Below are 24,114 nucleotides of genomic sequence, written 5' to 3' on the forward strand. Positions count from 1 at the left end.
AAACGGATGGCTTAAATTCTAAAGTGGAAAATACCCGGAACATTCGGTGGGTCAGGCAAAATCTTAAAAAGCAAAAATTTCAAACTTCCGATAGGATACCTGAGCATAGTGTGAGGGAAGCGCAGTTCCAGAATTTAAAATAAGGGAGCCAAGCGAAGCTCCTGGACGCAAAAGGCGAACGGGAATTGAGGAGGCGACGAAGACATAAGAACGGGTGAAATAAGTTTTCTCCAAAATTTGTAAATAGAGTCAAGCGGTAGAAGCGGCGTTTCACTGTATGGGGAAATTCCAGATCTTAGGTGATAGGAACGCGGCAATGATGATCGCTGAGAGCGGTGCTGACCTACTAGACTTGCCACGTTATTCAACATCCTGATGGTTGAAGATTTATGTTGATTTCTCCAAATTGCTATCGATGATCAGTAACAATTCCAACTTCACGAACCGAGTACCGTACCCTTTCACCTAGCATGAACGCGTTTCAGAGATCTGCAACTCCCCCTTTGCACCTTTTAATCCTCCAGAATTATGTTGTCAATACAGTTTGATTGTTCTCAATTTCCTGCTTTTCTCTGCGTAAAGACCCACAGAGCTGGTACGACAGTAAACAAATCATTATTTTGCTGTTCCCCCAGTGAATTTAGTGGCGATTGTGATCCTGTCCCGGGGAAAGTGTGGCGTCTCCACCTGCACCACTCGCTACCTGGTGGCCATGGCAACGGCGGATCTACTGACCATCATCTTTGAGGTCCTATTATGGCGGAGCAGTTATTATTACTTCCCTGGGACTTTCCTGGACATCACCCCGGTGTGTAGTGTGATCAGTGCCCTGGGAGAGGCAGCAATGGAGTGTTCTGTCTGGTTCACTGTTACATTCACCTTTGATCGGTTTGTTGCCATCTGTTGCCAGAAGCAGAAAGCAAAATATTGCACTGGCAAAACTGCAGCTGTGGTTCTGACAACAACCGGCCTTCTCCTCTGTTTTAAAAATGTGCCCCTTTTCTTCAGAAATGAGCCTGCGAAAGTAATCGACAATATACCTTGGGATTGTATTATAAAGACGGGCTACTATACCGACCGCGGGTGGGTGGGATATGACTGGTTTTCTACATTTCTAACGCCATTACTCCCGTTCGTTTTAATACTGCTGTTCAACGTTCTGACAGTCAGATATATTTTAGTAACTAGTCGCGTCCGTAAGGGACTGAAAGGTCAGACCAAGGGGGAGAACCGTAGTGACCCGGAGATGGAGAGCAGGAGGAGGTCTGTGATCTTGCTTCTCACCATCTCCGGAAGCTTCATCATCCTGTGGTCAGTGAACGTTGCCGAGTTTTTTTATTACTCCATTACCAGATTAGATCACAGTAATTACAACGATTCAGAATACATATTTTATCAATCGGGATACATGCTGATGATATTAAGTTGCTGCACAAACACGTTTATTTATGGGGTAACTCAGTCCAGGTTCAGAGAGCAGTTCATCAGAGCAGCGAAATATCCGCTCAAGTCAATTATTCAACTAATTAACTAACAACATATCTAAGCTCTTCTCAGCTGGGAGGCGGTCTCATTGTTCACACTACAGAACGGCGGTCATCGGAGAATGTAGAAACGAGACCCTAGTTGGGGGGGGGGGGGAATACTGGCGTCACAAGGAGAAACAGTAAGTGGGAGAGATGAATTGAAGATTTGGAAGTTGAGTGGTGAAAGAGATATAGGACTGGAGAAATGAGTGTCCGACAGGAAAGAACATAAAGCCATGAAAGAAGGGAGAGGAGGGTGCGAGCACCAGAGAGAGGCGGCCGGCAGACTCTTAGATAAGTTGAGAGAGGGACGATGGGATGGTGACTGGTGAGAGCAAGAGCCGGGTGACCATTAACAGAATTTCGAGAATTCGATGTTCGTGCCATCAGTTTGAGGCTACGCAGATGGAATATAAGGCGTTGTTACTCCAAACGGAGTGAGGCTCCATCCCGACAATAAAAGGAGTCTATGCATTGACATGTCGGAATGGGAATGGGAAGTGAGATTAAAATGGGTGGCCACTGGGAGAGCCAGCTTCGTCTGTTGGACGGAGCGTAGATACTCGGTGAAAGGGTCTCCGAATATACGTCGGGTCTAACTGATATACAGGAGACAACACCGGGAGCACCAGACAGAGTATATGACCCCAACAACAATACAGGTGAGGTGTCGCTTTGGGGCTGTTTGAGGCCTGAGGAGGTGTAAGGGCAGGACTAGCACATGTTCAGTTTGCAAGGCTAAATCCTTCAAATACAGCTGCTGATGCTGTGGATCAAAGAATACGTACACGACGCTGGAAGAACTCAGCAGGTCAGGCAGCATCCGTGAGAAAAGAGTAGCCAACGTTTCGGGCCAAGACCCTTCATCAGGACCAAGCTTAGTGTCCCGCATAAACTACACCCCGCTTCTTAGCTTTCTCTAGAACCTCCTAGCAGATCCATCATCTTAATTGGATGAGACACGTTCCTCAACATCGCCAGGATCGTTTTCCGTAGTGATAACTGAAGCAAAGTATTCATTAGGTACCTCCACTATTTCCTGCGGTTCCATACACACTTTCCCATTGTCAAACAGAGAAACAAAATGCCGAACGGGTCCCATTGGTCGTCACTACTACAATTTGCATTTATTAAAGTGATATCGCTTCCAAAAAAACGGGTTAGAATCCTCTAATGAAGCAGCCGATGAATAAGCAAGAGTGAAGGTTCTGGTGTTGAAAAGGTATTTAGGATTATGTTAGATAATTGAGTGTCTTACGGATTCAATATCAGGTGATAATAGAAACAGCTGCTGCACATAAACAAAACAGAATCCTGATAAGTTTCCTTGTTTTCCTGGACTGGTGGAACATTTACAGTGGACTTTTTCAGAGATTAATAGCAACAGAATTTTGCTTTCCTTAACATTAATAAAAAGCTCAGTAAATTTGGAGTTGCTCAACCAGGTGATGCAGACGGTTGAGAGAATACCTGGAAGTATGACTTTTGAAATTCGATACTGGTTTTATATAATGACTCCCATTGATAAAACACGCCTCTTGCACTGACCACGCACATCTCAACTAGGCACATGGACCACGGCATCAGTCGACACCACAATATAGACACCACAACTCCTCCTCAAGCTTCTTCCAATCCCGCAACACCTTGATGCGCAACATTCTACAAAGACCACCAGTGACTAGCTCCATGTTCACGTTTTCTCACTGAACACACCCATTATCCACCTGCTCCCACTGACCACACGTCTCTGCAAGATCTCCTCCCTCCACGACAAAACTTACTTCAGTCCATTCGATCACTACAGGTCCTTGCCATTTAAATCATGGACACCAACACGCGTTTTACGCAAGCCCCATTGTCACGCACCACCTCACTGAGCATTCATTTTGAACCTCTGTCTTTCCATCAGATGTTCCCGCTGATCTCATCGTTTCAACAGCTACGTCGCCCCATTGACCTTTGATTCCGCAATCACTCATCGGCCGCTCCAGTGATCGATATTCCATCAGCCCCTCTACCAATCAAACAGCTTTAGATATATAGAATAGTATAACACACTACAGGCCCTTTCAAACACAATGTTGTGCCGACCCTTAAACCCTGCCTACCATATATCTCCCACTTTAAATTCCTCCATATACCTGTCCAGCAGTCTCCTAAATTTCACTATTGTACACATCAGACTTCCAATATAACTCGGAGTCCTGCCATGTGCAGAAGTTCGCTGATGACACGGCCATAGTGGGGTGTGTCAGGAATAGACAGGAGGAGGAGTATAGGAAACTGATACAGGACTTTGTGATATGGTGCAACTCAAACTACCTGCGTCTCAATATCACCAAGACCAAGGAGATGGTGGTGGACTTTAGGAGATCTAGGCCTCATATGGAACGAGTGATCATTAATGGAGAATGTGTGGAGCAGGTTAAGACCTACAAGTATCTGGGAGTACAGTTAGACGAGAAGCTAGACTGGACTGCCAACGCAGATGCCTTGTGCAGGAAGGCACAGAGTCGACTGTACTTCCTTAGAAGGTTGGCGTCATTCAATGTCTGCAGTGAGATGCTGAAGATGTTCTATAGGTCAGTTGCGGAGAGCGCCCTCTTCTTTGTGGTGGCGTGTTGGGGAGGCAGCATTAAGAAGAGGAACGCCTCACGTCTTAATAAGCTGGTAAGGAAGGCGGGCTCTGTCGTGGGCAAAGTACTGGAGAGTATAACATCGGTAGCTGAGCGAAGGGCGCTGAGTAGGCTACGGTCAATTATGGGAAACCCTGAACATCCTCTACGTAGCACCATCCAGAGACAGAGAAGCAGTTTCAGCGACAGGTTGCTATCGATGCAATGCTCCTCAGACAGGATGAAGAGGTCAATACTCCCCTGAAGAGGTCAATACTCCACAATGCCATTAGGCTTTACAATTCAACCGCCAGGAGTAAGATATGTTAAAGTGCCGGGGTTGATTGTATTTAATGTATTTAAGTAAACTACTTAAGAACTTTTTAAAGGCTATTATTAATGCTTTTTGAGAGAGTGATTTAGATGCATATCATATTTTTACTGAGTTAAGTATTGTATAAAATTAGTTTTGCTACAAGAAGTGTATGGGACATTGGAAAAAATGTTGAATTTCCCCATGGGGATGAATAAAGTATCTATCTATCTATCTATCTATCTATCTATCTATCTATCTATCTATCTATCTATCTATCTATCTATCTATCTATCTATCTATCTATCTATCTATCTATCTACTGTATCTGCCTCCACCACTGACTCAGGCAGTGCATTCCACGCAACAACCACTCTCTGAGTAAAATGCCTTCCTCTAATATCCCCCTTGAACTTCCCACCCCTTACCTTAAAGCCATTTCCTCTTGTATTGAACAGTGCTTCCCTGGGGAAGAGGCGCTGGCTGTTCATTCTGTCTATTCCTCTTAATATCTTGTATACCTCTATCATGTCTCCTCTCATCCTCCTTCTCTCCAAAGAGTAAAGCCCTAGCTCCCTTAATCTCTGATGATAATGCCTACTCTCTAAACCAGGCAGCACCTTGGTAAATCTCCTCTATAGCCTTTCCAATGCTTCCACACCGTTCCTAGAGTGAGGCGATCAGAACTGGACACAGTACTCCAAGTCTGGGCTAACCAGAGTTTTATAGTGCTGCATCATTACCTCGCGACTCTTAATATCAATCCCTCGATTTATGAAAGCTAACACTCCATAAGCTTTCTTAACTACCCTATCTACCTCTGAGGCAACTTTCAAGGATCTGTGGACACGTACCCCCAGATGCCTCTGATCCTCCACACTCCCAAGTATCCTGCCATTTACTTGCATTCTGTCTTCGAGTTTCTCCTTCCAAAGTGTACCACCTCACATTTTTCGAGGTTGAACTCATTCTGCCACTTCTGTGCCCACTTCTGCATCCTATCAATGTTTCTCTGCAAACTTGGACAATCCTCCACACTATCCACAGCACCACTAACCTTTGTGGTACCTGCAAATTTGTCATCACACCCTTCTACCCCCACATAGAGGCCGGTTAATAAAAATCACGAAAATAGAGGTCCCAGAACTGGTACTTGTAGGACACAACTCGTCACAATCCAATCCGAATTTCGTCCCTTCACCACGACCCTCAGCTTTCTGCAGGCAAGTCATTTTTGAATCCACTTGTCGAAACTTCCCTGGATGCCATGCTTTCTGAAATTCTGAATAAGCCTACCGTGTGGAACCTTGTATAATTCCTTAATAAAATCCATTTAGATCACATCCACTGCACTACCCTCATCTATATGGCTGGTAACCTCCTCAAGGAACACTATCAGGCTTGTTCGAGACTATCTGCCCTTCACAAAGCCATGCTGACTGTCCCCGATTAGACCATGATTCTCCAAATGCCCATAGATACTATCTCTAAGAATCCTTTGCAAAAAACTTCCCACCACATATGTAAAGCTCACTGATCTATAATCACCCGGACTATCCGTACTATCTTTTTTGAACAAGGGGTCTACATTCGCCTCCCTCCAGTCCTCCGGTACCATTCCCGTGGACAACGAGGGCATGAAGATTTTAACCAGAGGCTCAGCAATCTCTTCCCTACCCTCGTGAAGCAACGTGGGATATATTACGTCTGGCCCCAGGAACTTATCCACATACTCCACTCTCCCCTCCTACCCCTCCTCACCGCCCCCCACCCTGCTCTCGTGACTACACCCCTCCCACACCTGAAAACATCACGGTGGGCTTCACAGCTGAACAGGTCAGAAGACAGCAGAAACGTCTCCACCCAAGCAAGGCTGCAGGCCCGGATGGTGTCAGCCCCAGTGTGCTCAAAGCCATTCCCCCCCCAGCTATGTGGAGTACTTCATCATGTCTTCAACCTGGACCTGAGTCTCCATAGGGTACCTATGCTGTGGAAGACGTCCTGCCTCGTTCCTGTACCAAAGACCCTAGTGGCTCCAATGACTACGGACAGGTGGCATTGATCTCCCACATCAAGACCCTGGACAGACTTGTTCTAGAGCAGCCCCAGCCTATGGTTAGGCCACACTTAGATCCCCTCCAGTTCTCCTATCAGCCCGGACCTGGAGTTGAGGATGCCATCGTCTACCTGCTGAACCGTGTCTACGTCCACCTGGACAAGCCGGCGAGCACTGTGAGGGTCATGTTTGTTGACTTCTCCAGGGCGTTCAACAACACCCGCCCTGCTCTGCTAAGTGAGAAGTTGACAGTGATGCAGGTGGATGCTTCCCTGGTGTCATGGATTATTGATTACCTCACTGGCAGACCACAGTACGTGTGCTTGCAACACTGTGTGTCAGACAGAGTGGTCAGCAGCGCTGGGGTTCCACAGGGGATTGTCCGGTCTCCCTTTCCCTTCACCATCTACACCTCGGACTTCAACTACAATACAGAAGTCATCTTCAGAAGTTTTCTGATGACCCTGCCATAGTTGGATGCATCAGCAAGGGAGATGAGACTTAGTACAGGGCTACGGTGTGAAACTTTGTCACATGGTGTGAGCAGAATCATCTGCAGCTTAATGTGAAAAAGACTAAGGAGCTGGTGGTGGACCTGAGGAAGGCTGAGGCATCGGTGACCCCTGTTTCCATCCAAGATGTCAGTGTGGACATGGTGGAGGATTACAAATTCCTGGGGATACGAATGGACAATAAACTGTACTGGGCAAAGAACACTGAGGCTATCTACAAGAAGGGTCAGCGCCGGCTCTATTTCCTGTGGAGACTGAGGTCCTTTAACATCTGCCGGACGATGCTGAGGATGTTCTACGAGTCTGTGGTGGCCAGTGGGATCATGTTTTCTGTTGTGTGCTGCGGCAGCAGGCTGAGGGTAACAGACACCAACAGAATCAACAAACTTATTCGTGAGGCCAGTGATGTTGTGGGGGTGGAACTGGACTCTCTGACGGTGGTGTCTGAAAAGAGGATGCTGTCCAAGTTGCATGCCATCTTGGACAATGACTCCAATTTACTCCATAGTGTACTGGTTAGGCACAGGAGTACATTCAGCCAGAGACTCATTCCACCGAGATATAACACTGAGCATCATAGGAAGTCATTCTTGCCTGTGGCCATTAAACTTTACAACTCCTCCCTCGGAGTGTCAGACACCCTGAGCCAATAGGCTGCTCCTGGACTTATTTCCATTTGGCATGATGAATATTATTATTTAATTATTTATGTTGTTATATTACTATATTTCTTCACTATTCTTTGTCAGTGCAGCTGTAACGAAACCCAATTTCCCTCTTGATCAATAAAGTATGTCTGCCTGTCTAATGTATTTTAACATCTCCAACACCTCCTCCCTCTTAATATTAACATGCTCCAGAACTTCAACCTCACTCATTGACCTCACCATCAAGTTCCCTCTCATTGGCGAATACCGAAGATAAGTGATCTCGCTCACTTCCAATGCCTCCAAGCACATCTGCTCACCTTTATCTGTAATCGGTCCTACCTTCACTACTGTCATCCTTTTGCTCTTCACACAATTGAAGAATGCCTTGGGGTTTTCCTTTACTCTACTCGCCAAGGCCTTCTCATCCCCCTTTCTTAAGCTCCTTTCTTGCTACCCAATAATTCCTCAATAGCCCCATCTGATCCTAGCTTCGTAAACCTCATGTACGCCGCCTTCTTCCTTCTTCTTCTTCTTCTTCTTCTTCTTCTTCTTCTTCTTCTTCTTCTTCTTCTTCTTCTTCTTCTTCTTCTTCTTCTTATTATTATTATTATTATTATTATTATTATATTTTTCATATGATCTAAGTTTTTTTCATTTATTTTATTTTTTTGGGGATTTTTTTCTTTTCTTTTCGTTTCTCCCTCCGAGAAGTTTCAAATTTGACCAGAGGGATGTTTTCTTTAGGTTTTTTTCTTTGTAATTTTATTCTCAAATGGACTGTCTTTTTTCTTTTTGTTTTAGGTTTTTAAAATTTTTCTTCGTCTTCTTCTTCTTCTTCTTCTTCTTCTTCTTCTTCTTCTTCTTCTTCTTCTTCTTCTTCTTCTTCTTCTTCTTCTTCTTCTTCTTATAAATAGAAAATTTCCTGTCTTTTTTTTATGTCCAGTCAAGAGGGTTGTGGTTCTCTGTTTATATATACTAGTCTAATAGTATATTATACAGATTTTGACACTGTATATAATTTTCTTTAGTTATCCGTTTGTTGTATTATGTAATTAGATATAACTTCTCCTCAGATTTGTATCTACTCATATTTTTAAGTCAATAAATAAAGATTGAAAATGAACAACCGTGTTATTTTTGCACCTTTCCATAATCTGCCTCCCAATCTGCTCCTCGGTATCTCTGCTGCTACCAGGGCTCCTATAGAATACTCCCAATAGAGTAACTGCTCCCTTCCTGTTCCTGACTTCCACCCATACTGACTCAAAAGAGGATCCTGCCACATTACACGCCATTTCTGTTGCTGTAATAGAATCCCTGACCAGTAATGCCACCCCTCCTCCCCTTTCCCCCCCATCCCTTTTAAAACACTGAAATCCAGTAATATGAGAATCCATTCCTTCCCTGGTGCCAGCCAAGTCTCTGTAATGGCATCACAATTCTATGTATGTATCCAAGCTCTCAGTTCATCACCTTTGTTCCTGATGCTTCCTGCATTGAAGCACACTCACTTTAGCCCTTCTACCTTACCACCTTTACATCCTTTATTCTGCTTCTCATTCCTCAAATCCTCTTTATCTGTTAGATCTTCCTTTACATGCACTATACTTGCAGTTCTCACGTGACCCTCAAACCCTCTTCCACCTCACTATTTGCTCTAACACTCTGGTTCCCAACCACTGCAAATCTAGTTTAACGACACTCCCCACCCCCTCCCGCTGCAGCACCAGCAAACTTTTCCGCAAGGTCAAGTATTTTAGTCCCCGTCCATTTCCGGTGCAACCCGTCCCGTCGGAACAGTTCCAACATTCCCTGGAACATTGCTCAATTGTCCACAAACATGAAGCTCTCCCTCCCTCATCAGCTCCTTTGTCACGTATTTAGCTGCATTATCTTCCTATTTCTAACCTCACTAGCACGTGGCACGGCTAGCAATCCTGAGATTGCAACCCTGGAGGTCCTGTCCTTCAACTTTGCACCTAACTCCCTAAACTCTATTTGCAGGACCTCCTCCTTCTTCCTATCCACTTCATCGGTCCCTACATGGTGACATCTGGCTGCTCACCCTCCCTCTTGAGAATACGGAGAACTTGATCCGAGATATCACGGACCCTGGCACCAGGGAGGCACAAATCATCCGGGATTCTCGATCTCTCCCACAGAACCTCTTATCTGTTCCGCTAACTATCAAATCCCCTTTTAGTACTGCTCTCCTCTTTTCCCTCCTTCCCTTCTGAGCTGAGAGTCCAATCTCGGTGCCAGAGACGCGACCACTGCAAGTTGTCCCTGGTACGTCGTTCCCAACAACAGTATCCAAAACGGTATACTTATTATTGTTGGAAACGGCCACAGAGGTGTTCTGCCCTTCTTGGCTAATCCCCTTACCTCTCCTGACAATCACCCAGCTACTTGCCTCACGACTTTTAGGCGTGACTGTCTCCCTGAAACTCCGGTCTATTTCTGCCTCTGCGTCACGAATGATCCGAAGTTCATCCAGCTCCAGATCCAGTTCCCTAACTCGGTTTGCAGGAGCTGCAGCTGGATTCATCTTTTACAGGGGTAGCCATCAAGGACAGTTGTGCTCGCCCTGACTTCCCGGATACTGCAAACAGAGCACCCGACTGCCCTAACTGCTGACTTCATTACCTACTTTTGTTAATTAGTTTAATTAAAGGAGATTATCCGGCCTTACCTCACTGGGAGCAAGCTCGTCCTCAACCTCTGCTCGGTGAAGTCTCTCTAGCCAAAGCCTTCCTACTCTGTCTCCCAATATACCGTTGCCCGTTCCGTTAATCTGCTCGCATTTTAAACTCTCCCGCTGTCTCACAGGCAAATATTTCTCACTAACCCTAACCCTCGACAACCGGTTCCCTTCTGAAACGACCTCTGCAACAGCTGCCTCCAGCACAGCACACTCGCAACAGTTCCATTGAAACCATACCTCCACAGCGGGCCACAACTCCAACACATCTCTACACGTGCCCTCAGACCCTACTCATACCCTAATTTCCCAAAGTCCCTACACCTCTCCAACAAACTCATCTGGTTGCCCGCTTCCCCGCAGGTTATGCATGACAGCCTAAATCTTCCACCTTCCAATGAACACCATATTTCTTTCACCACCTCCCACTGTCTCCACGCATTTCCACGTCCTCAGCAGTTCCCCAGCCTGTCGTCTGATTTCCCTCCACTAAAAATGCGTCTTGTTGGTTTGTATAACCTATCCTGGCCTGTCGCTGCACTAAGGGCGAACTCCGCTTCTCAAGAATCCACGGAAGTTACAGTGCGATAACTTCCTTGTATTTCCTGAGGACCTATGTCTGTTAACGGTTTGCACGGCTGCACACAACCTCTCAGAGGACTCAGATCGAGCATGATCTGTAGGGGAACGAAATGATCGGCCTTTTGGATTGAAACACTGTAACAGCTCCGATGTTTTATCTCATTTTCTGTTGTCCAAAGGTATTTATATTTCTTCCTCTTTGATAGCCTTTCCAAATCTTTTGCCTTCTGTGCCTGATAAATGCGGGAGGAGGGTTGACGGTGACGAGAACGTCACGGCATGTTTTACAAAGTATAAGTGTTTGTGAATTGAAGAACACTGCCCGAAACCGGAATAGAGATATGTTCACCAGGAGACTTTACAGGCAACTCAGAGATGGAAACCAAGTTTTCCAGATGAATCCTATAATTGTCCACGAACGGGATATGGGACGGCTGACATCTTTGTGTACAGTTCACATGGTAAATTCCCTGATGGGCAGGGATACTCACCACCCCAACCCCCCCCCCCCCCCCCCCAACGTCTGACCTTTTACTTGCTCACCATTGCTCTCATTCTGGATATAGATGATCATCACTCTTATCGCCTTGGTGACCCTGGCGTTTGCTCATCTAGTCAACGTCGACACAATGCCGTCTGCAGGAAAGTTGTGCCGAACAGTACACATTCCTTTATCGTGTCCTTCATGCCCCTGGTCTAAGCTTTCTGACGATTTCATTACCAGTCACTTTCCTTTCCAATATTTCAGTTGTGGTCCGTAGGTTTCCCAAGGCTTGCTGATTCATTGCTCTAAACAATCTACCGTCAGCCGGACAAACCACAGTGCATCTCCTGCTCCACGGTTTCCGTAATCACGGTTCCCCGCTGGTATTGTTTCGGACCGAGGTGCTCAATTCACCTCCCAGCTCTGGTCAGCGGATCTGGCTTTGAAATAATTATGTTCCACTCAAACTAGAATCACGTAATCTATCAACTCGTTTTAACAATACATGAAATTCATTAGGAGAATTAGCCCGTTAGCATAAGGATTACAACTTCCCTGTTCTATGAGGTTTCATCCCACCGTTCTTGTATCCAAATTGATGGATATAATTTGACCCGAAATCGCATGCTATACACCCCACCTAGGAATTTAGACAGCGAAACAGTTTACACAATCCATAGATTGTTTAAGTCACGAAATTGAAGGGACTGCTACAATACTGTGTGGTTTGTGACGGATAAGTTCCGGAGCAACCAGGGATATTTTGGATCTTGGCTTTACTTGAGAATTCCAAAGTACATTCTGGATAGAGCTGGGCGGTCAGGTGCCGGTCATAGGGAGACGGGTTCTGTCAGAAACTCGGGTCGTCGGAGGAGGATTCTGACAGCTCTCAATCTTCTTTACTGATCCATTTATTTATTTATTTATTTATTTATCTATTTATCTATCTATCTATCTATCTATCTATCTATCTATCTATCTATCTATCTATCTATCTATCTATCTATCTATCTATCTATCTATCTATCTATTTACCTTCTATTTATTTATTTATTCAATCATTCATCCATCTACCCATTTATTTATTTATCGTTTGTTTGTTTGTCTGTTTATTTATGTATTTATTGGTGCGCGTTCGTGTGTGTGTGTGTGTGTGAGAGAGAGAGAGAGAGAGAGAGAGAGAGAGAGAGAGAGAGAGAGAGAGAGGAGAGAGAGAGAGAGAGAGAGAGAGAGAGAGAGAGAGAGAGAGAGAGAGACTGCCTGACGGGAATTGAAGGACAGTACAAAATGGAAACCGTAGGGACAGAAGCTAAGGGTCTGTCGGTGTCTGTGAACTCCGGTTACAGATGAATAATCAACAAAGAACGTGAATCTGTAAATGTGTCGGCTCCTTGACGAAGCTCAGCATGCATTGGAGTTCCTGCAATATTTACACCTGCTGAGTCACTGCTGAGGTGTGCCCAATAATTTAATGTATTTGTCTTTAATCGGACAGTGCTTACATCTGGTCAGTATTTAATTCAATCGGACTGAATTAAGTGCTTGTTCATGTGACTGAAAACAGGAACGCTAGTCAAGGGTACAAACGTGTCTCTGGAGACTGATCCTCTGTGTAAATTTGGGCGCTGTGTAAGCATCAGCTCAGAGTGTCTGCCGGATCTGTGAATCCAGGAGCAACAGGTGTCACAGCCTCTCACTGAAATGGTGTATCCAGTCATCTGGCGGATAAGAGAAGTGTACTACCCTTTGATTTCAGCCTTTGGAATTGCCGGTAAGACACAGTGTCAGCGGCCGTTGGTGGGAATTGAAGTTTAATTGCAATGTTGAGATTGTTTCTGTCGCTAGTTTCCACTGTCAGATGTCGAGTCCTAGGTATCCCGCATTTACACAATGCAATGGAAACACAGGGACTGTGGATTCCGGTATCCGGATATAAAATCAAACTGCTGCAGGAATTTAGCGATTCCGCCAATATCTCTGGTATTCAGCGGACGAGGCAGCATCCTCCTGCCATTTATGTTTAATAACGTGTGGTCCGGATCGCAGTGCTGTTGGTCTTTTCGCAGCTGCACTGGTTTGGCAAATATAACAATATAATAATTACAGCACGGAAACAGGCCATCTCGCCCCTTGTAGTCCGTGCCGAATGCTTACTCTCACCTAGTCCCACCTACCTGCACTCAGCCCATAACCTTCCATTCCTTTCCTGTACATATTCATATCTATTTTTTTAATGACAAAATCGAACCTGCCTCTACATGTTCTACTGGAATTTCGTTCCACACAGCTACCACTCTCTGAGTAAAGACGTTCCTCCTCGTGTTACCCCTAAATTTTTGCCCCTTAACTCTCCTCATGTTCTCTTGTTTGAAACTCCCCTACCCTCAATGGAAAAGGCCTATCCCCGTCAACTCTATCTGTCCCCTTCATAATTTTAAATACCTCTATCAAGTCCCCCCTCAACTTACTAGGCTCCAAAGAAAAAATACCTAACTTGTTCAACCTTTGTACCAATTGTTTGTCTGCACTTGCATGTGAGCTGTTATCTCTGTTAGTTGTAATAATCAAACCATCGACTGGTAGTAACATTTTGGCAACTGTGGGGAGATCGATGTTGTATCACGAAACTTGTGGAATTTTAATGAACGTGTGTGCTGTGAGTGAATGTGAAGCAGTTGCTGTACAACGCAATGAAGTCTTTGTTGATGAGGTACCCGACGCATGTTTTATTGAGAATGTAAGGAGGCATTTGATCCAAGGGAACATTGCTTTGCGGATCCAGAACTGGCTTGTCCACAGAAGATACCGAGTGATTATAATCGGATCATATTCTGCATGGCGGTAGGTGACCAGTGGTGTGCCTGAGGGTTCTGTTCTGGGATCCCTACTCTTTGTGATTTGTATAAAGGGCCTGAATGAGGAAATGGAGGATGGGTTGGTAAATATGCAGATGACCCAAGTTTGGAGGTGTTGTGGATAGTGTGGAGGGCTGTCAGAGGTTACAGCAGAACATTGATAAAATGCAAAACTGGCCTGAGAAGGAGCAATTGCAGTTCAAACCAGATAAGTTAAGTTAGTTCATTTTGGTAGGTCAAATATGGGGGCAGAATACAGCATTAATTGTAAGACTTTTGGCAGTGTTTAGGATCAGAGGAATCTTGGGGTCCGAGTCCAAAGGACACTCAGAGTTGCTGCGCAGGTTGACTCTGCGGTTGAGAAGGTAAACAGTGTATTGGTCCATCAATCGTGGGAATGAGATAAAGAGCGCAGTTTAATGTTGCAGCTATATAGGACCCTGGTCAGACCCCACCCGGAGTACTGTGCTCAGTTCTGGTCGCCTCTCTACAGGAAGGATGTGGAAACAATAGCAAGTGTGCAGAGGAGATTTACAAGTCTGGTGCCTGGATTGGGGAGCATGTGTTATGAGAAAAGTTTCAGTAAACTCGGTCTTTTCTCCTTGGAGAGACGAAGGATGAGAGGTGGCTTGATAGAGGTGTTTAAGGTGATTACAGGCATTGATCGTGTGGATAGTCAGAGGGTTTTGCCCAGGGCTGAATGGTTGGAAAGAGAGGGCATAGTTTGAAGGTACTTGGAAGGAGGTACAGATGAAAAGTCAGTGGTAAATTGTGTTTTTATTAACGCAGAAAACGGTGGTGCGTGGAATGGGCGGCCAGCGGAAGTGGTGGAGGCGGAAACGATAGGCTCTTCTAAGAGACTGCTGGATAAGTCCATGGATCTTACAAAAATATAGGGCTATGGGTAAACCGAGGTAATGTCGAAGTTAAGGACATGTTCGGCACCGTTTTAAGGTCGAAGTGTCTGTATTGTTCTGTAGGTTTTCTATGTTTCTATGTTTCTATGTTTGTCGCTTCGTGGTTATGAATACAGTGAACTGTATTCTATTATGTCTACATCTGACACTGTTACATACACGGGACTGCGGCACCGAGCTCACTGCTGGACGGAGAATTCCTCTGGTGATGGATTCTGTCGGATGAGTCATGTCCGTCTGTGCGGCTGGGTCCGAATGCGCTGTCTCTGTTCGAATCAGTCGATGTTCGGTGTGAGGTGGCAAAGAGGAAACACACACGGGAAGTTCTAGAGGCACTACACCACAGACAGCTCGTATGGAAAGAGAAACCAGTTAACACTCGTGCCAGAGTTCTGTCTGAGAACAATTCTGAGAAAAGACTCTTTAATTGTTTTTCCACATATTCTGTTTTGACTGAATGAGTGTTCCCAGAATTTCCTGATTTTTATTCCTTCCTTCGGCTGTTCTGTCGCTGACAGGGAGCATCAAGCAAACTGAGGATTGTCTAATAGAAAAATCTCGCCATCAGCGTCGAATTTATTGACTTCATACACACGAGATGCGGAATGTGCTGACATAAAATGTTCATTTAGTGTTGACTCTGAGGAGGTAGTTTCCTAGTTTTAGCTTTCCCTGCCACTTCACATTTCCGTCATCAGTAAGAAATCTGTAAACAGATTGTAGTGATTTTATTTTACTGATAAACTTAGTGTCTCCGCCCGCTGTGCATTCTGTCTCGATCCACTCACCAATAAATGCAACAATGAAGTGGAAATATTATACGATCCACTCCAATCGCTGCATTGGTTCCTGCTCAGTATTTTCTAAACTTGCTGTTCCCTGTCTCTCTTCCAACGAACTTGGTGGCGATTCTGCTCCTGTCCCGGGGCAAATGCAGTCTCTCTAAATGTGTCACTCGCGACCTGCTGGGAATGGCAGCGGCCGATCTCCTGGTCGTTATCTCGAATCCGCAGCTGAAGTGGACTGCTGGCATTTTCTTTCCCAGATTATGCCTGCGTATCACTGCTGTGTGTAGAATCAGCTTATGGTTAAGTTTTGAGAGAACTGCGACCTCGGTCTGTCTGACGGTCACTTTCACCGTCGATCGATTTCTAGCTATTTGCTATGAGAAGCTGAAAACAAAATATTGCACCGAGAGAAAGGCGGTTGTGGTTGGAGGGACAGCGAGGTTGCTGGCTTGTTTGGAGATGGTCCCCTAGGGCTTTATATACGAGCACATAGAAATAATTGACGGTGTTCCCGGGTATTGGGTTGCTACAGCGAGCTACAGAAACTCTCCCTCATGGTTGGCATTTACACTGCTTTATCTCAGTTTAACCCCTTTTGTCCCATTCTTTCTGATTTTGCTGTTCAATGTTCAGACTGTCAGGTGGATTCTAGCGGCCAGTCGAGATTGCAGGGGGCTCCGGGGACAAACGAGTAGAGAGATTAACAGGGACCGGGAGATTGCGTGCCGTCGCAAATCCATCGTTTTACTCTTCTCCAATTCTCCGGCATCATTGGATAAAAGACGGCTTCTTTCCCTAATTATTCACTGTACCTGAATGCTAACTCTTAATGATTTGTTTCCAAGCACCCCAGGTTCCTCTGAACCGTTATCTCTTTCCAGAAGTAGATGTATATGTATATATCTTTTCTACTTTGTCCCTCTCGGAGTGGATGGAATCACTTCTGTCTGCATCCGCAAACCATCTCTCTATCTCAATACTGATTCTGCCACCAAGCTCCGTAACTGCAGCAGACACAAATATAGTACACTTGGTCCCACATCCAAATTATCATATCGAGAGCGAATAGTTGGCGTCTTAGACCCAATCCACCAGTTTCTGTTCTGGTCACAGATTCCCAAATTGATGGTGCCCCATTTAATCACCATTTCTGCTTCTAACCTGCTTCTGATTGCCAGTCCGCACAAACTCATTATCCAGAACACCATGTGCTTGTCAGTATCTTTTTAAAATTCCACCCACAGCAGATTCATCGTTTCCCAATTTTCCATTGGGATTGTCCTTTCCTGCACCACACTGACAATGCGAACGCTCTTGTTACTGTCCTCCCAAAACCTCGTATGAGTAAATGGAGTCTGTGTCTGTGTAGGACACTGGTATGGTATACAACGTATATTGATCACCTCTGTTTGAGTGTAACAGCTGTATTGGATACGTGTATGTCATGTTTGTACTCAGGATGGAACTGAATATCACTTCTCTCCGTGAATGTGCAAACCATGAGCTATCAGCACTTCTCTGCTCTAACACACCTTGCCAGTGAGAGAGGGATGGCTGTTCTGTGCCTTGTGTCTCGACAGGAGGAAAGCCGGAGGTGAGTAGGAGAAGGAAACTGGGCTTGTGAGGGGCAGGTAAGGGTCAGACGGCTCTGTGAGGTGGTCGGTGTAGACAGTGCCAGAGTCAATCTGTTTGACGCTGTCTTTGTCCGTGAATCTGTTCACCTCCCAATGTAGAGTACCATTTTTGTTATATAACCGGACTGCCATTTCTCAGCAAGTTGAAAGAATTATTTTCAATGTTCGTTTGGCCTCTGGCAGATTTGAGATGCTCATGAGAGTCTGTTACATCAGCAACATCAAAGCTGCGAGAGGAACTCAGTAGAGTTTATGCAGCATTCTGTGTGTTTGTGTTGTCCTCGGTTCCAGCATCTGCAGATTTTATCATGTTTGTACATGAGCAACCTGGTCATCTGACCGTTACTGTGCCGACCTTGTTCTGTCTATTTTATCTTTGTTCGTATCTCGTGTGTGTGTGTGTGTGTGTGTGTGTGTGTGTGTGTGTGTGTGTGTGTGTGTGTGTGTGTGTGTGTGTGTGTGTGTGTGTGTGTGTGTGTGTGTGTGTGTGTGTGTGTGCCTGTCTTCGCTCACGTGTATGTGTGTTGGACAATGTGTGTGTCCAGAAGGGATGTGAAGTACTGAAGGAGGGTTTAAACTGGGAAATCGCAAAGAAAGACGTTAGGGATCGCACAGTATTGGTGAACACCTTACAGATGAATATCAAACATCAAAAGCGTGAACTCTGTGAACGTGGCTGCTCGGTGACAACACTCAGCCTTTGGCTTTAGAGCTCCACCGCATGAGTGGAAAATGCCCCAGGTAACGCCCGCGAATTTTGATGCGCTTATCTTCAATGAGCCCAATATTCCCATCAGAGTCAATGGTGCAGAATTCAAGTGTTCGTTCAAGTGACTGTAATGAAGAAAGCTAGTCAGGGGCATAATCGTATCTCTGGAGACCGATCCTCTGTATAAATCCGCGCCGTTTGGAAAGGATCAGCTCAGTGTGTCTGCCAGAGCTGTAGAGTCAGGAGCAACAGCGCTCACACATTCTCACTGAAATGGAGTATCCAGTCATCTGGCGGATAGAGGACGTCTACTATCCTTTTATTTCAGCCTTTGGAATTCCCGGTAAGCCGCAGTGTCAGCTGTCGTTGCTGGGAAATGAGGCATAATTCCAATATTGTGATTATTTCTGTCGCTGGTTTCAACTGTCACATGTCCTGTCCTAATATTCCAATATTCAGGAATTGAATGCAAATACAAGGGTTGTGGATTGTGGGATCTGGATCTGACGACCGCTGCCAAAATGTCGCGATTCCCCCAACACCTGTGGAACGCAACGGGTCAGGCAGTGATCTCCCAGCTGCCTGTGTTGAATGGTGTGATGATCAGGTCTTGCAGCAGGTTACCGGCATTCGGAAATATTGTTCCGCCTTCATTATACCAACTGATTCTCTACGTTTGTATGGGAGCGGTTGTCTGAGTTAGGTGTAACAACTAAACCATCGACTGGTAGTAACACTTTAGCAACTGTGCGCAGTTGCATGTTGTATCATGAACATCGCGGATCTTTAATAAATGTGTACTATATGACTGAATGTGAAACATTTGATGGAAACACAATGAAGTCGTTGCTGAGCAATCACCGCCATCACGTGTTGTTTCGCAGCTATCAGTACTGTGAGATGTCTTCCTTTTTGTCTACATCTGACACTGCTACAAACATGGGACTACGACACCGAGCTCAGGCTGGACGTAGAGTTCCTCTCCCCGGCTTCCCTGTGATGGATTCTGTGGGAGGTGTGATGTCTGTCTGTGAGGTTGTGTCTGACTGCGCTGTGTCTGATGGTCTGTCAATGCTCTGTTATGAAGTCACTGAAGATGCAAGCGGGGAAACTGGAAACACACACGAGGAATTCTCGAAGCACGAATGCCCGAAGCAGCTTGCGTGGAAAGAGAAGCTAGTTAACACTCGTGTCAGTGGCCTCACTGAGAACAGTTGTGAGGGAAGAATCGCAACTGATTTTCCACATTTTCCTTTTTGCCTAGAGGAGTGTTTCCAGCATTTTCTGTCTCTGTTTCTTCCTTCGGCACTCCTGTCGTCGACAAGAGGGTCATGGAAGTTGCTGATTGTCTAATGGATAAATCCCGCCATTAGTGTCCGGATTTATTCATTTCTCTGTCACCGTCAGCTCGGGAACTTCTCTCCACCCTCCCACCGGTAAAGGCAACAGTAAAGTGAAAACATGAAAGGATCCGCTCACACTGCTGCATTGCTCTTTGTTCAGTATATTCCCTACATGCTGTTCCCTGTCTCTCTTCCAGCGAACTTGGTGGCGATTGTGATCCTGCTCCGGGGAAAGTGCGGTCTCTCCAAATGTGTCACTCGCTACATGGTGGGAATGGCGGCGGCCGATCTCCTGGTCGTTATCTCCGATCCACTGCTGACGAAGACATCTGGGATTTATCTTAACCGATCATTCCTGTTCATCACTCCTGTCTGCAGACTTCGTGAGTGGTTGGCTTTTGCGTGCACTGCGACCTCTGTCTGGCTGACTGTCGCTTTCACCGTCGATCGATTTGTGGCTATTTGCTGTGAGAAGCTGAAAACAAAATATTGCACCGAGGGAACAGCGGCTGTGGTCATCGGGACAGTGAGTGTGCTGGCCTGTTTGGAGTGTGTCCCCTGGGGCTTTATACACGAGTATTTGGTAATGATTGATGGTGTTCCCTGGTATTGTGTTTTTACTTCGAGCTTCCAAAACTCTCCGTCATGGGCGGTATTTGCGATATTTCACCGTATATTAACCCCTTGTGTCCCATTCTTTCTGATTTTGCTGTTCAATATTCTGACTATCATGCGGATTCTAGCGGTCAGTCAAGCTCGCAGGGGGCTCCGGGGAAGAAAGAGTGGAGAGAATGACAAGGACAGGGAGATGGAGAACCGACGCAAGTCCATCATCTTGCTCTTCAGCATAACCGGTTGTTTCATTTTGTTGTGGGTAACGCAGATGGTATTTTATATCTATAAACACATTTCAACGAGCTTTGTTTATTCTGTCACGGATCCCCGTTACATCACAGAAAAGACAGCGGGAATGCTGCAGGTTCTCAGTTCCTGCACCAACACGTGTATTTACGCCCTGACCCAGAGCAAATTCCGAGGGGAACTGAAGAATGCTGTTAAATACCCAATAAGTCGGATTTTGAAATTAATTAAACGTTAGAAAGAAATCGTGTACATTATGACGTTTCAGCTGCTTTCATGTTCCCTACTCTGCACCCTAATCCCCACGTGTGGATAAATGAGATGAACATAGTCACCAAACAAGCACGAAAAAATGCGCAGATGCTCGAAATACAAAGCAACACACACAGTCAGAGCCCTGATGAAGTGTCTCGACCCGAAACGTCGACTGTCTTCTCTTTTCGACAGCTGCTGCTTTGTCTGGTGCATTTCCCCAGCATTTTGTGTGTGTTGCTTAGAGTTTGCAACGACTGTTGACAGCCGATACCGACGGTATCACTGGCCCCAGCGTCCCAGATTAATCCCCTTCCCACTCGCCCCCAACCTTCCCATCCGATTAAATTGAAGTTTGAAGCGAACCTGTTACCGCTGATTGACGGTTCTATTGAAGCTCCCTGATCTGGAGTTTATTTCCGTCTGTAACGAGCGCTCCTGCTCCCGCACAGGCGGTTCCTTCCTGCAGACACTTCTTCTCCTCTTCTGTGCTCTATGTCAACTTGAAATATCAGCCATCAATATAATTCAGAACATAAACTGTTTTATAGATGACAACAAAGTACCACTGCCTTTCTTTAAAGAGAAGGAGATAAAGAGAGAGAAGGACAGCCATCGCGAGAGAGGCTTCACTCGACAAAAAGCGCCAGAGAGACGTCCTAAGGGAGCGCGGGAGAGAGAGAAAGCGAGGGTCAGAGGCAGTACGAGCGGGGAGGGATGGAGGGATGGAGGGATGGAGAGAGAGAGAGAGAGAGAGAGAGAGAGAGAGAGAGAGAGAGAGAGAGAGAGAGAGCGCACAGGGATCGGAAATCGAGAGAGTTGAAGACTGATAACGAGAGAATGAGAGGAGAGAGAAGGAATGAGATCGCGAGGTGAGTGAGAACGAAAGCAAGAGAGAGAGATCGCAAGGGACAACGCGAGGGGGGAAGCGAGTGAAGGAGCTAGAGTGAGGGGGAGAGAGGGGGAGGGAGAGAACGAGAGTCAGAGAGAAACAGACAGACAGACAGCCAGATGGACAGGCAGATATTGATGTTTTGAGCCTAACAACAAAAGACACAATGAAGGGAAATGGGATCTAATATGATCTTATCCTCATCACTATCAATGTGATATTTGGTGGTGCTAACACTCTTCCGATCCTGTTGCAAAGAACTCTTGAATAAATAACAGAAAAAAAAAAACAGAAAGGTAAACATGATCACAAACAAGAGAAAATCTGCAGTCGCTATAAATCCGAGCAACTCATACAAAATGCTGGAGGAGCTCAGCAGGCCAGGCAGCATCTAGGAAAAGAATGCAATGGCGCGGAAAGTCTGTTGAGTTCCTACAGCATTCTGTGTGTTACAACAGAAACAAGATAATTAATAGACCAATGGCACTGGTAATTCTGAAATCACGTGAGTTGGAGGGTAGTTAGAAAAATGACACAATAAGTACGATTTATATAGAGAACGGCCTGCTCGATATGAAGGTTATTTGAGGAATCATTCTCCAAGATCTTCAGTCATGGTCCCGCTCTTCACTGGTTGGTCCCGGAACTTCACTCAAGTTCATCCTGAACGGGTAATATCTGAAATTTCATCTAAGTATAAGCTTCCAGAAGGGGCAGCTCGTGGGTACACACTTAAATGAATTGAATTTCTGAGGAGGCGACAAAACAATTTCATGAGGGCCGAGCGGTGGGTGATGTGTAACAGGAATTGCGTGAGGTGTTTGACCTAATCATTTCCTCCAGAAAGCAGAGTAAGGAACTTGCTGATGATGCAGTGTTTCCAACAGATCTGTTCTGTCACAGTGTTATTTCTGATAATTTGTAAATTACCTGAAAGAGGAAGTGAATAGATGGATTGATAAATTGCAGGTTGAAGTGCCACGGGCACTGTATGCGCTTTCAGTGACGAAGTTATTTAGCCTTAAATGTAGTGATGTTTCACATGGGTCAGTTTTGGAACATTTGGTGTTTGAACTTTATATGAATGATTTTCATGCAAGGCATAATTCGTTTGCAAATAATGCTAGAAAAGGTTTTGTTGGAAATTGTGCAGACGGCAATGAAAAAAAAAGATCTGTTGCAAGGACATGGCGCTGGAACGAACCCAAGTGCTGAACACGGGCGCAGAGGCCATGTCGGGAGGCGTTACCGTTGCAGCGAGCGCGGAATTGGTGCCAAGGGAGTCTTTAGCCGGAGTCTTGGTTTTAGTAGAGAATTCAGGAACAATGCTAGACTTAGAACTGATAGTCCTAAGAACCATGGAACAAGGTTACTCGTACACGAGTCGACCAAAATACGGGCAGCTCCGAGTTGACATTTGCTGATGGAAAGCAGGTGTTCGTAGTTGAACCTGGGATTGTTTCGGAACTAAACGAGGTGATTAAGGTCCAATTCCTGAGGAACATACCCAGGTGCCGGAAGGGACCATGACAGTACCACCCACCCCTCCCCCCCCGCAATTGAGATCCTCCAGGCCTGGCTGGATGGTCCAGATGAAAGTCCTGATTGAAAGAATAGTCTAGGATGAAGGAGCGGGGGACCCAGAAATACTCTTCTGTACCGTACCCTTCTCAGTCCACCAGGTATTGGAGTTCCCTGCCCCGGCGGCGCACAACTAGTAGTCGTCAGACGGTGTATGCCGGATGGTTGTCGATGATACGAGCAGGTGGGGGAGTCTCAGCTAGGGGACACAAGGGGCTGACGGATACTGGCTTTAACTGAGACGCATGAAAAGTTGGGTGCAGAGGCAGACCTCCCAAACAGAGGCCAACTCAGACCGTGGGCATTGGGGGGTGCATCACTGGTTCTGTGGGGGGGGAGAGGGGTTATGTGGTGACCCAGTTTCCAGCACACTCGAACCGGCTCACAAAGTGGTGCTGGAAAGTGAGGCTGGCCCCAAAAAGGGGAAGGGACTGAATATGCACCCTCTATAGCATTCCCACCTGGGGAGGGCGGGAACGGGAAGGCTTAAAAGCGAGGCCACGAAGTTTGAATAAATCTTTTACGCAACTGCAACTCACCGTCTGCGTGTCGTTATTCCAGCGCTGTGTGTAGCACACCGCTACAGCACTAAACTTTTTTATTGGACCTTCATTAAAACAAACATCATTTTGTCTTTTATTTTCTGGTTTACACTTTATTCCACTGTAATACAGTTTGAACCACACAGTCTGTAAGAAAAGTTCTTCAGAAATTAGTTATTTTTATCTTTTCTCAACACAAACTCGTAAACCTGTGATCAACACTACATACCTCAGGAATGAGTGCTTAACTCACTGCTCTACTCTCAAACAGCATTATGAAGAACCCCACACACCCCTC

This window comes from Hemitrygon akajei, unplaced genomic scaffold (assembly GCF_048418815.1).
Source record: "Hemitrygon akajei unplaced genomic scaffold, sHemAka1.3 Scf000085, whole genome shotgun sequence".
NCBI lineage: Eukaryota > Metazoa > Chordata > Chondrichthyes > Myliobatiformes > Dasyatidae > Hemitrygon > Hemitrygon akajei.